This window comes from Metopolophium dirhodum, chromosome 4 (assembly GCF_019925205.1).
Source record: "Metopolophium dirhodum isolate CAU chromosome 4, ASM1992520v1, whole genome shotgun sequence".
NCBI lineage: Eukaryota > Metazoa > Arthropoda > Insecta > Hemiptera > Aphididae > Metopolophium > Metopolophium dirhodum.
In genome coordinates this window covers 12,911,042-12,925,244 of record NC_083563.1, presented here as the reverse complement: position 1 = coordinate 12,925,244, position 14,203 = coordinate 12,911,042, and the positions used below count along the sequence as shown (strand labels likewise).

The following is a 14,203-nucleotide window of genomic DNA, read 5'->3' as shown; positions in this document are numbered from 1 at the left end:
TAATGCGCACGACTGAAATACATTTTATAATGTACAATGCATGTGCCGGCGGCGGACGACGAACCACCCCGTGCGCAGTGACACACCCGAGGAAAGGGGTCGGGCGCCGGCGATGGCTAAGAGTCTAGGGATTGGCTCGTGCTGGGCCCGCGATATTTGCATGACGACACCCGCAAAGGTCCGGCACGGGTCCGCTGGCTGGCTGGCTGGCTAGAATACAGAAGGGAAGTCCGTAGGGGTCGCTGCCACCACCCGTTTTTTATAATATAATATTATACACTCTGCAATACTATGTCGCGGATACGTGGTGTGTATATTATTGTAATGAGCGCGCGTGTGGTAAAAAAAAATAATAACAATAATAAATACAAATTATAATAATAATTCACCATTGTGGTGCGGGGCGCGCGCGCAATAAACACGAAATTTGCATATCGCAGGGTACCCCCCCGGTACAATAATCGCCATAGTAATGTGTAATGTCTTCCTGCTGCGGGCGTGCACCCATAACACCGACGCCGTAACGGAAAAACACTCGTTTCGCGGCCGAGGGGGTCGGCCGAACCGGGAAAACCCTCTGTTCGCGACGATTATTCAAATGCATACATGTATACCTATTATAATATCGCCGGCTAATAATATTGTAATTTATTTTATTATTATCAGTCGCTATAATATTATATGGGGCGCTCGTGTTGCGCATTACAATAATATGTTTGACGTGTGGTACGCGAAATTAAATGATGTAGGTACACTCGAAACCGAGCAGAGCGCACGCGCGCAACCAGTTCGACGAGAAGGTAAATGGCTGTCGCTTTATTTTCGGGAAAATCGCAGAGAGAAATGAACGGCGGCGGCGGCGGCTTAGCTGAAGATGAAATAGGAACGCGTGTACGATGACGAAATAATATAATATGAACCGACGACGACGGTGCGGCAATAATAATAATAATAAAAATGGTTGCACCGACGACGAGGACAATAATAATAATAACCGGGATAACTGAACCGTGGTACTATGGTGTACCTATATATATATACACACCACAGTAGGTAGTTAACTGTGTACACGTATTATACTGGCCCGCCATAATATTACCTATTACGTGTAATATCTCTTTCCTCCCGCGCACATAGGTATAATATGTTTGTATATAGGTAATATTTCGTATGCGAGCACGGGGAACTAATCGTTTGTGCGTTACGTCGTCGTGTATCACACCTCGGCGGCGTACGAAAAGAGGAGGAAAAAAAATATAACATTAAACGCGAGAAAAATTAAAAGAAATAAAAATAATATATATAACAATATGAACGAGTGGAGGCCGACGATAAGGAGAAAAAAAAATTACGATTATTATTATTTTATTATTATTATTATATAACGCTCCCGCGATCTATAATAACGTGGTCCGTGGCCGGTGAAAGCGGCGATCGTGTCGTTTTTATATGAATATTCGTTTTTATTTTTTCCGTCATTTTCCCCGAAATATAATATCGAATAGGCCGTATAATAACGACAACAACAATAATCGTATTCAAGGATTTCGTCGTCGGGCGGGATAAAAAAAAACAAAACAATTACGAGACGAGGACTTCTTCTCTGCGTATTAGCCACGGACGATCAAATAAAATATAATCGTTTGACCGTATAGGTAACATGCAGGGCGATCGTAATAATATTGAATAATACCAACAACTACATAGGTTCTCGCGATATGATTTCTTTCTCCGTCGCTTCGTAGTCGTGGACCGGAGTCCACACGCGCGACCGGCCGGTCTCGTAGGTTGATGAAATAATACTATTAAACGCGATTGAAATTTTCCGACTCTAAACCGTGGAAAAAGAAAATGGCGAGTTTTACGCACCAAGGAGAAATCGCATCAAAACGACGTCTGGTTTAGGTAATATCCGTGATAACAGAATAACAATGACTATATAGATAGGTACCTATGACGAGTATGATGGTTTGAATCGTTTTTCTAACAGTGTCTCGTTTTTGGAAATCTTGTCATCGGTTTGGGCAACTGACCGCTGATAGATGTATACAATATTATTATAACAACGAATCAAAATAATTTTGAAATTATTACAATCGACCGACGGCGGCCGTGGCGGCGATTAATCGGTCAGAAAACCAATCTAGCCAGTGGTATAACATAATAATAACGAACCAAAATAAATGAAAATAATAATTACAGATATCAATATTATAATGTGTATAATGGGTTTTCCGCGCGACGAAAACCGCAACGGCCGGCGTACAATATTTTACGTGTGTTGCGGTCGCAGCGGGAAAACAATCATGATCGGATACCATGTAATACGTGAGAACGACACACACACACAGCTCAGGACTGACCGTGGTTATTATTATTATAAAATACCGCGGCCGTCTCGTCGTATTCGTGTGTGCGGGAAATTATAATCTCCCGATAAACCCTAATTATTATTACGAGTAGTTCGGTTTCGTTTAAACGAGATCTCTCGCCGCCGTCCCCTTCGCATCATGGCACGCCTGCATGGAGAGGTATACACGTTGTATTCGGCTGTGCGAGGATTGCCGCCGCCCGGGTAATGGACCGAAATTACACATGTACTTAATGTTTACCGGAGTGATTAGAAATCCGCCGCATTGGGTTTTCGTCCGCGTCTAATAACAACGTCCGAGCTGGCGCGGGCGAGATAAAAAGCGGACGACGACGACGACGACGAGTTTGTGTGTGTACGGAAATTATATGGAAAAAAAAAAAATTAAAAAAGGAAAGAAAAAAAAGGTAGTAGACGGAATTTAATTCTCCACCGCCACCGCCGCCGCCGTCAGATGACTTCATATTTACTAGTGTCTACGATTAAAAGTAATAATGATAATAATAATAATAATTTCTCTCTAATGAGCGTCTGCCGGCCGGTCACCATCACGTCAATTATATACGGATATAATATCTCGTAGGTATATACAGGTACCAATGTTATATATGTACCTATACCTATATGCTGGTATAGGGTAGGTGGTGCATCATGCACAAAGCCCGCGAGAGTCTTGATTATAATTTCGGTTTTTTTACCATTCCCCCGTTTGCGCCGGAAAGATGAAAAATAAGGATTTTACAAATAATAACCGTCGTCGTGTATAATAATGACCGTTCTTGGGGCTCATTCGGGACGAACATTTTTCAAGAATTAATTACCAACCGTCGTCCTCCTGCTGGTTGTACAATTATATCTATGTATAGTTGCTTCGTTTCGTCGTCATATTATTACTATAGTGTTATAGGTTATATTATAATATTTAAGTTACACTATGTAAGGTACGAGTCATAACAAGTAAGACGTCACGACAAACCGTATAGGAGTGTGTTGGGTCGTAGGTATACAACATCGCGTGTTGGTGGTTTTTATATTTTATTATTTCACGCGTCTTGATCGATAAGTCTAATTCGAACGGAACACGATCGATCGAGATTCTGCTAGCGGGTTGTTATGGAAAACGATTAATCGATTTAAAAATTTATCGAATTTCAGGAACACGTGCATTACGCGTTTCCGCGTCCAAAAATGTAGCGACACAAAACGGCGCTACGTATTGCATTCCTCACAATGACCGACTGTTAAACAATAACTTTAAATGTGCTGTGCATACAGAAAAGTACAACAGTACAACGCCGAGTACTTTTCGTGGAAATCCAGAGAAATTTCGAAAATTTGTGTATACATTAGGTATATATGTTGTTTGTATTATGATCGTGTGGTATACTCAGGTTCCGGTCGGTATAGGCTGTAAGACAAAAATATATTGTATCCGTCTCTGATGCAGTGCGTTATATGTATAACAAAACCCACCCCCTGCAGAGGCTGGCGGTGTGGCGTGCGAAGAACGACTAGAATGTGCTCTTTTTTTTGTTTCCTATAATACACGTTCATAATATTGTGTCTCGATATCCGGTCGGTGTGTTTTAGTCGCGTCTCGTTCTCAAGGCCGGTACATTATATGATACGACGTATGGTGGGTGGAATGAATAATAAAAATAATAAATTTAAAACAGTAATCGGACCCGTACGCACTAATATACTCGTCGTAGTATAATAGGTACAATAACACCGTGTATATTTGGTGTAGGCAATATATAATTGCATTTCAATTTTAAAGTAATTTCGAGTCGACCGACCGCGAAAATTCAAACGACCGAGGCGGTACACGATAATATGATCTACTGCAGCACGTCTCGTCGTCTACTACCTATATATGCATTATATTATACATAAAGGTACACAATACACATACACACGCGAGCATTCACGACGTTCCGCGACGGTCAAGGTCTGAGCGCTAGCTCGTGTGCGAAATATCGATCATCGCTGGCTCGTTTTATTTTCGTTTAAATGGACTCGCCAAAGTCACGTGGTCGTAAAAATCGAAAAAATATATTATGATCGTAGCATAATATTATAGTATATAATCGTCCCGTTTTTTGGATCGCCTTCCTGCATCGTCGTCTGGACACGTGTTGGTTTCTATAGGTTGTGTCGAATATTCATCCCTGGAAAAACGGATTATCTATAATTATAATCGCCCCCCCTCCCCACCCACTAACACAAATAAACCGTAATACACGCTGAGGGTCGGGCGGCAGGGAGCTTACGATTTAAGCGTTGAATATATTCCCAATTCGAAAATAATATATTATATGTATATATATATAGCGTCGTGTATATACGTGACGTTTTTAATTCTGCCCGTCGTAAACATTATGTATGTATAATATATTCACGAACTGTGACGAATTCGTCTCTAGCGATTCGTCTGGTCGACCGGGCGGGGGCGTCAGTCCGTTTTCGGGTGGGGTGTTTGGTTGTGGATGACGTGTCACAGTGAACGCCGGGGTGGGGATAAAACGGTTGACAGACGTGATTAAAAAAAAAATCGTTTAATTACGGGATAAAAAACTAATCATTTGTTTAGATATTAATGGACACGTGTATCATACTTGCTCGATCCGTCCCCGTAGGTGTGTTATAATACATATATACACGCTTTGAGGGTTTCAGATCGTTAGCCGATCGCGATTTCCACCAGCAGGCTGCAGAGTATGGGGCAAGACCGAGTGGCGTCAAAACCCCGTTTATTCGGATATTGTATTTTGATATATGCCTAACTTGACACGCGCACGCCACTGAAAGTCGGCCGACCCGCGGGTCATACTTTGTATACGATTTATATCTTATATAGATTACAGATATACGCATTGTACGATTGTGGTGCTCGCTGGTTTTTGCACCGGAAATTTTGTCCGTTCAATCCATCATCGTCGTGTACATATCATGTAGTGTACTTACGCAGTACGGGCATATCCAGAGAGATCGGTGCGTAACGAGCGGTGGCCGCGGCGGGCGGAAATGTGTATAGCGGATTTTAATAACAGTCCGTCGTCGGCGTGACATAATTATACCACTGCAGTGGATTGACTTTTTCTCGGTACCTCTGACTAGTTTATGATGTTATATCGTATTTCGCTTTTAAATACCCATCGCCACAGGTCCGATAGCGTCGGAAAACCTCCTTCGTGTTCTTCGTATACCTATAGCCTATATCTATATAGTAATATCAAAGTATACCTAGGTATAGTGCATACGTAGTGTGGGTGATGCATATTCTGATATAATATAATATCGCGTTATTTCTATACCCGTGTGCGCGCCGGAGAGAGGGCGGCGCCCCGCCCCAGAACGTTCTGCGCGCCGAAAAGTCGACGCGATTTCACCCGACACGATATATAAACGGGACAAGTATAGCTGTACAAAAAAAAAGAAAAATACGAATTATCGCGTATTCGAAATAATCGCGTGTCGGACGATTAAAATAAAATAATCGTAAAAACGTCGGTCGCCCGACATCGTTCCCATCGCACACACACACACACACACAAATCCATCCGATGCTTTTTTTTACCTGTAACGATATCACGTGCATCCCGCGCCAAGTCGAGTAAATCACGCGCTCGTCGTATACGCAGTATCTACTACGCAGGTATATATATATATATATAGCGTACAAACAATGGGCAATTTGTTTATCAGTGTGCGTGTGTGTGTGTATGTATGTCTGTCCGTCTGTCTGTTCGGAATCGGGGGGAAAAAAAATAAAATGAAATAAAACCGGGTAATTACATCGCGTAATTCGTCATAATTGCGACGAGTTTTTCGTGCAGAACACACGATCGGCGCGGTCTGTGCGTGCGACCCGGGCCCACGCGATTATAATTATTATATTATTATAATATATTTATATACAATATGCGCCGCGAGTCGATGGGTATAATAACGCACATTATTAATATCCTTTATTAAATATATAGGTATAATATTATGTGTAGGCGGTATGTATAATATATCGATCGATCGCGATCACAGATTTTTAGCGCGCGCTTTCCACGCGATCGTCGCCGCTGCTGCGGGTCTCCACGGGTCCGTTAAACATTGGAGTATAATATAATATTATACCCATTATCGTAATAATATATAAAATATCGTGACGTGCATCGCGTTCGACGGTGTACACGCATCACAGTATATTTTCGTCTTTCGCGCACGTATATATAATATACCTAGCTCGTGTCATATAGGCACATATATAATTTACGTCGCGTCATTAATATCCTATACGGTCGATAGGTATGACCAGGTATACCTACTATACCTAGGTACGGGTACACGATGTCGCGAGTACGGAGACGCATCCCTCGCGGAGGCTGCGTGTGCGCGCCCGCCAGTATATTACGCTATATATACACGAGGACGGACAAAATGGCCGCGTGCCGCCCATTCATGCGCACCGTATGCTCACACATACACACCCGTTCGCCCGTCCGTCGGAGAAAAATAAAATATAATATCCTTTCGAGGCCAAAGTTCGGCGGCGTGTCCTCCTCCTCCTCCCACTACGCGTATATATAATATTATATTATATACTCTGCCTCGGAGTACATTATACTATATATATATAATAATAATATTATGTATAATCGTGTGCGCATATTGATTTTGTAAACGTATATGATAATAATATAATATTAGGTATATTATGAGCGCGCGTTTCGTTCATTTGTTAACGTCGTCGTCGGTCGAATGGGTCGCGCTTACGTGATGTATACACTATATATTTACACACACACATACACACGGGGTCGTATTATAAACGAGTACATTAGCGGGCTCGCATGTGTAATTCGATGATGAAAATTTCGATTATCCGCTCAACATGGCCGCCGCGCGTTAATATTTGCGCCCTGCTGCTGCAGCGGTGCCAGTGCGCGAAACAACAGCTCTTCCCGTCATGCTCCTGCTGCACCATTATAATATTCCACAGTATACAATAAAATATATTATATATGTATATGGTATATTACAATGTAAATAAATGTAAAAATAGTATATATATGACACTGTGTTGTGTAGATACGCTGCAGATGAATAACCCACGCGCGCACGTGTATGACGTACGCCGTCAAGTACAGTAAAGGGGAACAGGGGAAAAAGTCTGAGACATCGAAAAGTTCGAGCTGTAGGTATACCGGAGTGTTTTCCTGTAAATGGTATTTTAGCGCGACCGTATAAAACCGTATATATAGTTTCGAGAGGTTTTCAATTTAGTTCGATGGATATCGGCGTTTCCCTACATTCGTCTACTTACGAAGTATTTGCGCCAAACGATGAACGATGCGCGTTGAGATCTAAAAGCGCCCGCGGGCTACACGCGCATACGAATATGACGCTTAATGCGCGTGCGTGTGCAGATACGGCGGCGTGTGATTTGGCGACCGGAAAATCGGATGAGGCTGCGCACACGGAGCGCTCGGTGTACAATATATAATAACGAATAAAAAAAAAAAAACAAACAAACACAAACGTATAATATTATATTATATTAATAAACGACGCTACATAGACGAGATGAGGTCGCGCCGTCCAATTAGAGTTCGATTGTATACGTGAATCTCCGTCGTCTATCTTCTCGGCATCGATAATAGTGTTTAATGAACGATATCGGTTATGCGCGTATTCTATCGTGTGCTCATATATATATATATATATATGGGAAAGAGTTGTTGATGAACATCCAGCTATCGCCCGTGTTCTCTGCCCCCCCTCCCCCCCGCATTTGTAACAACCACCGCTCGAGTCGCTGCAGGTCCCGCAGCTGCGTCGACACACGTCTATTAGATTAATTCCGAGCGGGGAAAAATAAATAAATAAGTAATAGTCAAACCGCCAAGCGGTGATGTAGCTCGAATGTATATTATATAAAAAAAAAACCTTTATAGGTGTATATTATACTATACGCGTGTGTAATAATAAAATATGATATCGTATCGAATTTATACTAATTTACAACAATAATAATAATAATAATGACGGTGCGGTGATGACTTTTCGAGTTTTAACCGTCGTCGTCGTCGACCCGCTCACGTACCTATATATTATAATATGTGTAATGCCTATCTCTACACTGGTGCTGCACCGAGTCGCGTATATTATAGTATATCATATTTATTATTTCTATACGTGCAGCGATCGTACACAACATAATTCGACGACGACTATTGTATATCATGTGATTGTTATTATTCCGCGTCCTCCGCGACGTTAGAAATCCGTGTGGCCAATGGTTAATTACGGTTAAGTGTCTCGGACGCGTACAATATATTATAGCTGTATGTGAGTGTGTATATATATATATAGGTACCTACCGCGCACTATACTGTGTATAAAATCATATATGATTTAATGCGTATATTATTATACTGTACTCCACCGCCGCCGTCACAATGGTTCGAAAATATATTTATAATATTAACGAACATCGTGAGGGGTGTGTGTACGGGGGGGGGGGGGTATCAGAAGACAAATGGCGTGTATATAAAAACTTCACTTTAAAGGTCATCCGAGGGGGCGGCCTTGGTTTAATTACAAAAGGTGTCACCGCGCTACGGCGGCGGCTTGGCCGTCGCATTGTGCGCGCCCGATTTCTATACGATTATTATAATAATAATAAATCGTGATAAATTAGTGCGTCTCGGATACGACGACGTTAATTTGGTTTTCTATATTTTTCCTTTTTTTTTTGTCTTTGGGAATATGCATGCGAAGGGAAAACGCGCTAGTTAATCGTAGACGAGGTCGGTCGCGTTCTTATTATATTATACATGCAATATTAATTGTTAAACGCGAAGCTTTGTCGCCGAAAAATATGAATAATTCGATAACAGAAAAACGTTTTATTTGTACCTATATCACGTTCGACTTCCCTTGCGACTTCCCTTGCCCTTTCTCGAATAAGACATCAGAATATGCATCTGCCGTCAATCATTTCATTATTATTATTTTTTTTAATTTTCAAATTACCTGTTAATAATGCACTACCAGAGAATGTCTACAATATTATTCGATTGTAGTGTGAATATGTTCTACTTAATAACCGAAATATTCTATATTTCTATTTCAATTTTTCTAATATATTCGGTTTGATCCACCGCCACCTTAAATATAGCGTATATTAAAAACGGTGATCAAACATTATTAGTACCTACTATTTATTAAGTAGTATAATAATATTATTATAGTTAACAATCTTAATAGTAATAATGATTTAAATCTTTAAATTCTTATTACCGCTTTCTATGTTGCTTTAAAAAAAATTTGGACCGTCATCGGTGAATTGATGAGTTTTGTAACGGCGATAATTTTACTTGTCAAATGCACCGTTCGAAATATAATTTTGTTATAAAATCGTAATTAAATAACCAACTTTCGTAATTATTATAACATTATAATATTATGTATACGTGTACAATTATATAATATGCCATTTAACGACTATAATTGATATAAACGGCCAATTTCAATATAATATTTTAAAAATAAACCGAAATCACTGGATCGGCGCCACCCGCGCTCGTTTCCCGTTGTCCTAATAACTGTACTTCGTATATTATAATATATAGGTAAATAGGTACGCATAACCCGACGCTCAAATAAAATTAGGTTAAGTAGGGTCAGATCGAATCGCGTCTGTGCGGTAAATAGTGTATACATTGTAACATACGCAGTCGATATTATGCGCACGCCCTATACCTACAAATATATTATATATAGACTAATATATGACCTTATGTATGGATACGTGTCAGCATCGACCCAGTCAAGTCAGAGACGAAGCAAAACAAAAAACAATACGCTAGACGGTGTATAATATTAATATTAAAACTATATTATATTTGAAAGCCGGTGCACGGAGATGGAAGTGGTTAGTGGGGCACACGACGTATCTATGCGTATAGTATATGTATACCGCCTGTATATAATATGTAATATGCACTTCAGGTATACGGTATATACGTATACATTATGATAAATGGTCTCGTGTCCTTCCGCTTCGCTCGTCGTAGTCGCTCGTATATAAGCGATGGTATCAAGTTATCTACAACACACATCTCCAAAATAATCGTCAAATTGAATGTGAAGGTGAAAATGTGAAACAAATAAAACGGTAAAGCGAAAAAATTCAAACCTATACGTATAAAGGTAGTTATCGTCGAATATAATTTTATGCCTACACTTGCCTGTACTTTTTGTATTATTGGTAAACTCCCTAAATTATTTGTGTTTGTATACATAGATGATAGGTAGGCACATTTATATTTTTACACCAGTGCTTTAATTACCACGCAGTGTCCGGCGCGTCGTAAGTGAGAAAGTGTGATAAATTGATAACGATATTATTTAAAGTTCATATTACCATATAGTATAAAGTTTATATACAGGATGATTCACCAATCATGTTCACCCCCATTTTTTCATTTAATAATTAATTTATTCAAATTCTGATTTTTGGAATTTTTAAATATACCCAAGACCATATTTCCAATTTTTTTAATTTTTTTGTACTACTTAAGGAGTGTCCTGCGGCTATACAAATATCTGTTTTTCAAATGAGAACCTACTTTTTTACTGTAAATTATTTCGTGGATAATTTTATTGAAAGTATTGATGTACCTAATTCAAAATTCGAATGAGTAGTTTATTAGTTATTAAAATGTTTGTATTAAGAATAATAGTCCTTGGAAATGGTTAAGTAGTACAAAAAATCACAAGAATTTGAAAATATGGTCAGCATATTTAAAAATTGAAAAATTCATATTTTGAATAACTAAAGAAATAAAGGAGTGAGCACTGAGCATGCTTGGCGATTCACCATGTATATATACTTACATACATGCTTATGTATAACCTTATAAGTACCTACCTGTGTATACCTACTATTATACTGTAGTACTAATACGACCGACCGTTTGTCAAGTGTATATTATAATAAACAGATATAATTTTAATAATAAGCCATAACGATTATAATAATATTGCGTATATATAGGTTTTTCGTTGGAAACAAAAATGCACTTTCTCTGCGAATTTTTCCCGGCCAAACCGAGTGTTGCACGCGATGAATTGATATACCTTCTGACGTGCCATGCACCACTCGCGATCCGTTATACTATATAATATTACTTATTATAATACCAATATAAGTATAATATTCTCGTGCACAATATACTGTTGTGCGCCGCCCGACGATAAAACCGTCTCGTGCGTTTTAATCGCAATGGACCAGAAAAACCGACGCCAACAACGCGTCGACGACGACGACGATCTACATAATATTATTATTATCGTTATAATATAATATTGTGTTTTGTTATAATATTATTATTACCATCGATACAGTATAATGCGACGGTTGCGAGAACGAAACCGCGGCCGGTCGTCGGCGTGACCACCGGCAACCATAAACTATATACCGCATGCGTTCACTCTCACACACGATATTATTTTTATAACATGGTCTAAAATAGGTACCTCCTATATAATAATATGTACCGCGTGATCGTATTTTTATGCTATCTATATAATATTATAACCGTCTTCCGCGGGATACAAGTCGGGATACAGCAAGTCTCCTCGTGCTGCAGACTGCGGGTCGGCCAGTGGATTACTAGGTGGATTTATGGGGGGGGGAGGGATATTACTGCACCCCCTATAAGCACGGGTTATATATAAATTATTTTGTAATCAAGCTTAAAAAATATCATTGGAAGTTTTTACTAGATCATTTTTTTAACAATATTTTTATTTAAATATATATAATAAATTTGGGACATCCCCCCTAAAAAAATCCTGGATACGCCACTGGGGTCGGCCATATACGTATAGTATTCAAGATAGGTCTGCGGCACAACACAACAAGCACGTCTTCATATTATGTGCTCGTCATCGTTTACAGCCAATCGTCATTGTATAATAATGTATACCTGCACATCGTTTCGCGTGTTTTTCATTATTTTTTTTTAATTCTCCGTCGCACAACAAATCGCATTACTAACAACAATAATATTATCATTACACCTATATAGGTACCTATAACATTATACATATATTATACACGTTGCACTCTCTCTGCCCGATCGGACATAGAGCACGGCATCGGTTCATTGGCCACCCCTTCGGCCCCCGCTAATACGTATATTATATATCTATATATATTATTATCATCGTTTCGCCTCCTCCTCCGTCGCTATTGTTCATTATCGTTCCGTCTCCGTCTCGTGAGACCATAATATTATTATCATCATCGCACTTCTGTCGTCGTCGTCTTTCTTATATATTATAATATGTCTGTATATATATATATAGGTACATGCCTGCGACGACTCGCGCGCCATTGGTATACCGCGATTATATTTTTGTGTTTTTTCTCTGTTCATTATTTCGCCCCCGCGTTTCTCGGCGACCACTGCAGACAACATTATATTGCATCTGAGTGTGAAAACGAAAGAACAATTCGGTCGTCGATACAAGGAGTGAGTGTAGGTATATAGCTGTGCTAGACAATGATTATTCATGAAGGCAATAATGCCGTCGTCGGCCATTGGCGTTTAGATTTTTTCAACAATTTTCTTTTCGTTTTCCGTCCAATATCGTAGTCGCACGGTTTTCCACGACTTGTTTTTCATCATTCACCTCTCTGCTCGAAACGCTCTCATAACACACACACACATATTTTATAATGCGTATACAGATCGCACTACAACGCGATTTGGTGGTCTTTTAAAATTTTTTTACTTCTTCCGGTGAACGCGAGTTAACGTTTCTCACACCCAACACGGTTTTTCTCACGTCGGCGAGGGCGTTATACGAGTTATACTGCAATGCCCGTCGTATATAATAATAACTAACTTTATATAATATCGGTACATATTTTAATATAAAATGAAAATATGAAATAAAGAAAAAATGGAATCTGATCTTAGGAAATACAATAGTTTAAAAAAAAAAACAAAAAAAATAATTATATTTACTAATATAATATTGCCTAGCTAAGAATCACACTGTAATTATACATGTACAAAATAAAAGAGGTAGTGCTTGAAATGGTGGCGAAATGTTGGTAATTCCGAAACATTTTGAATGGTAACGTCAGGATTATTAAAAAAAATCTGTTAATTAAAATAGGCAAATAAAATTCAATTTATTTCACATAAGATGATATTAGTATGAAAATTATTATAATTAGTGATCGTTTATAGACTATAATATAATATTATATCATACTATACTAAAATAATATTCGTTCATTTAATTCGATGCGGTAAGTTATTATACCAATACAGACCTATAAGGAGAGGCCTCACTCGAGCTTATACTATTAAGTCTTCAGAAACCCAAATTGTTAGTATATTTTTTCTTCTACTTCTACTACTACGGATTTAAGCACATTAATACCTACTATTTGCCCGCGAGTTGAAATGCACTAGTAAATGACACAACTGAACAACGGTAACACCTTGGGGTGTTTATATGTTCTTGCGATGGTCGTTATAGAAATTCGTAGTCGTGTGTATGGACTTAAATGTTTTTCGCGGACAGGAAGCGCGTTTCTCTGCAGTATACGTAAAGGTACCTACTACCTACACCACGTGTGTGTGTGTGCGTGTATATGTATGTAGGTATACAATAAACATTCCTGGTCAGATTTTTTTAGGTGTGGAGGTATGAGGGCACTATATATATGCAGCGTACATACAAACACAACTATAGATACTCGCGGGTACATATTATTATTATTATTATTTTTATAACATATAAAGTCGT

The 14,203-nt window shown here is 39.1% G+C and overlaps 1 protein-coding gene across 4 annotated transcripts in view; it reads left to right on the top strand.

Annotated features, from left to right (window-relative positions):
- Positions 1-14,203, top strand: part of LOC132943132 (zinc finger homeobox protein 3) — a 108,094-nt gene that overhangs the window by 53,793 nt on the left and 40,098 nt on the right. The window lies entirely within an intron of this gene.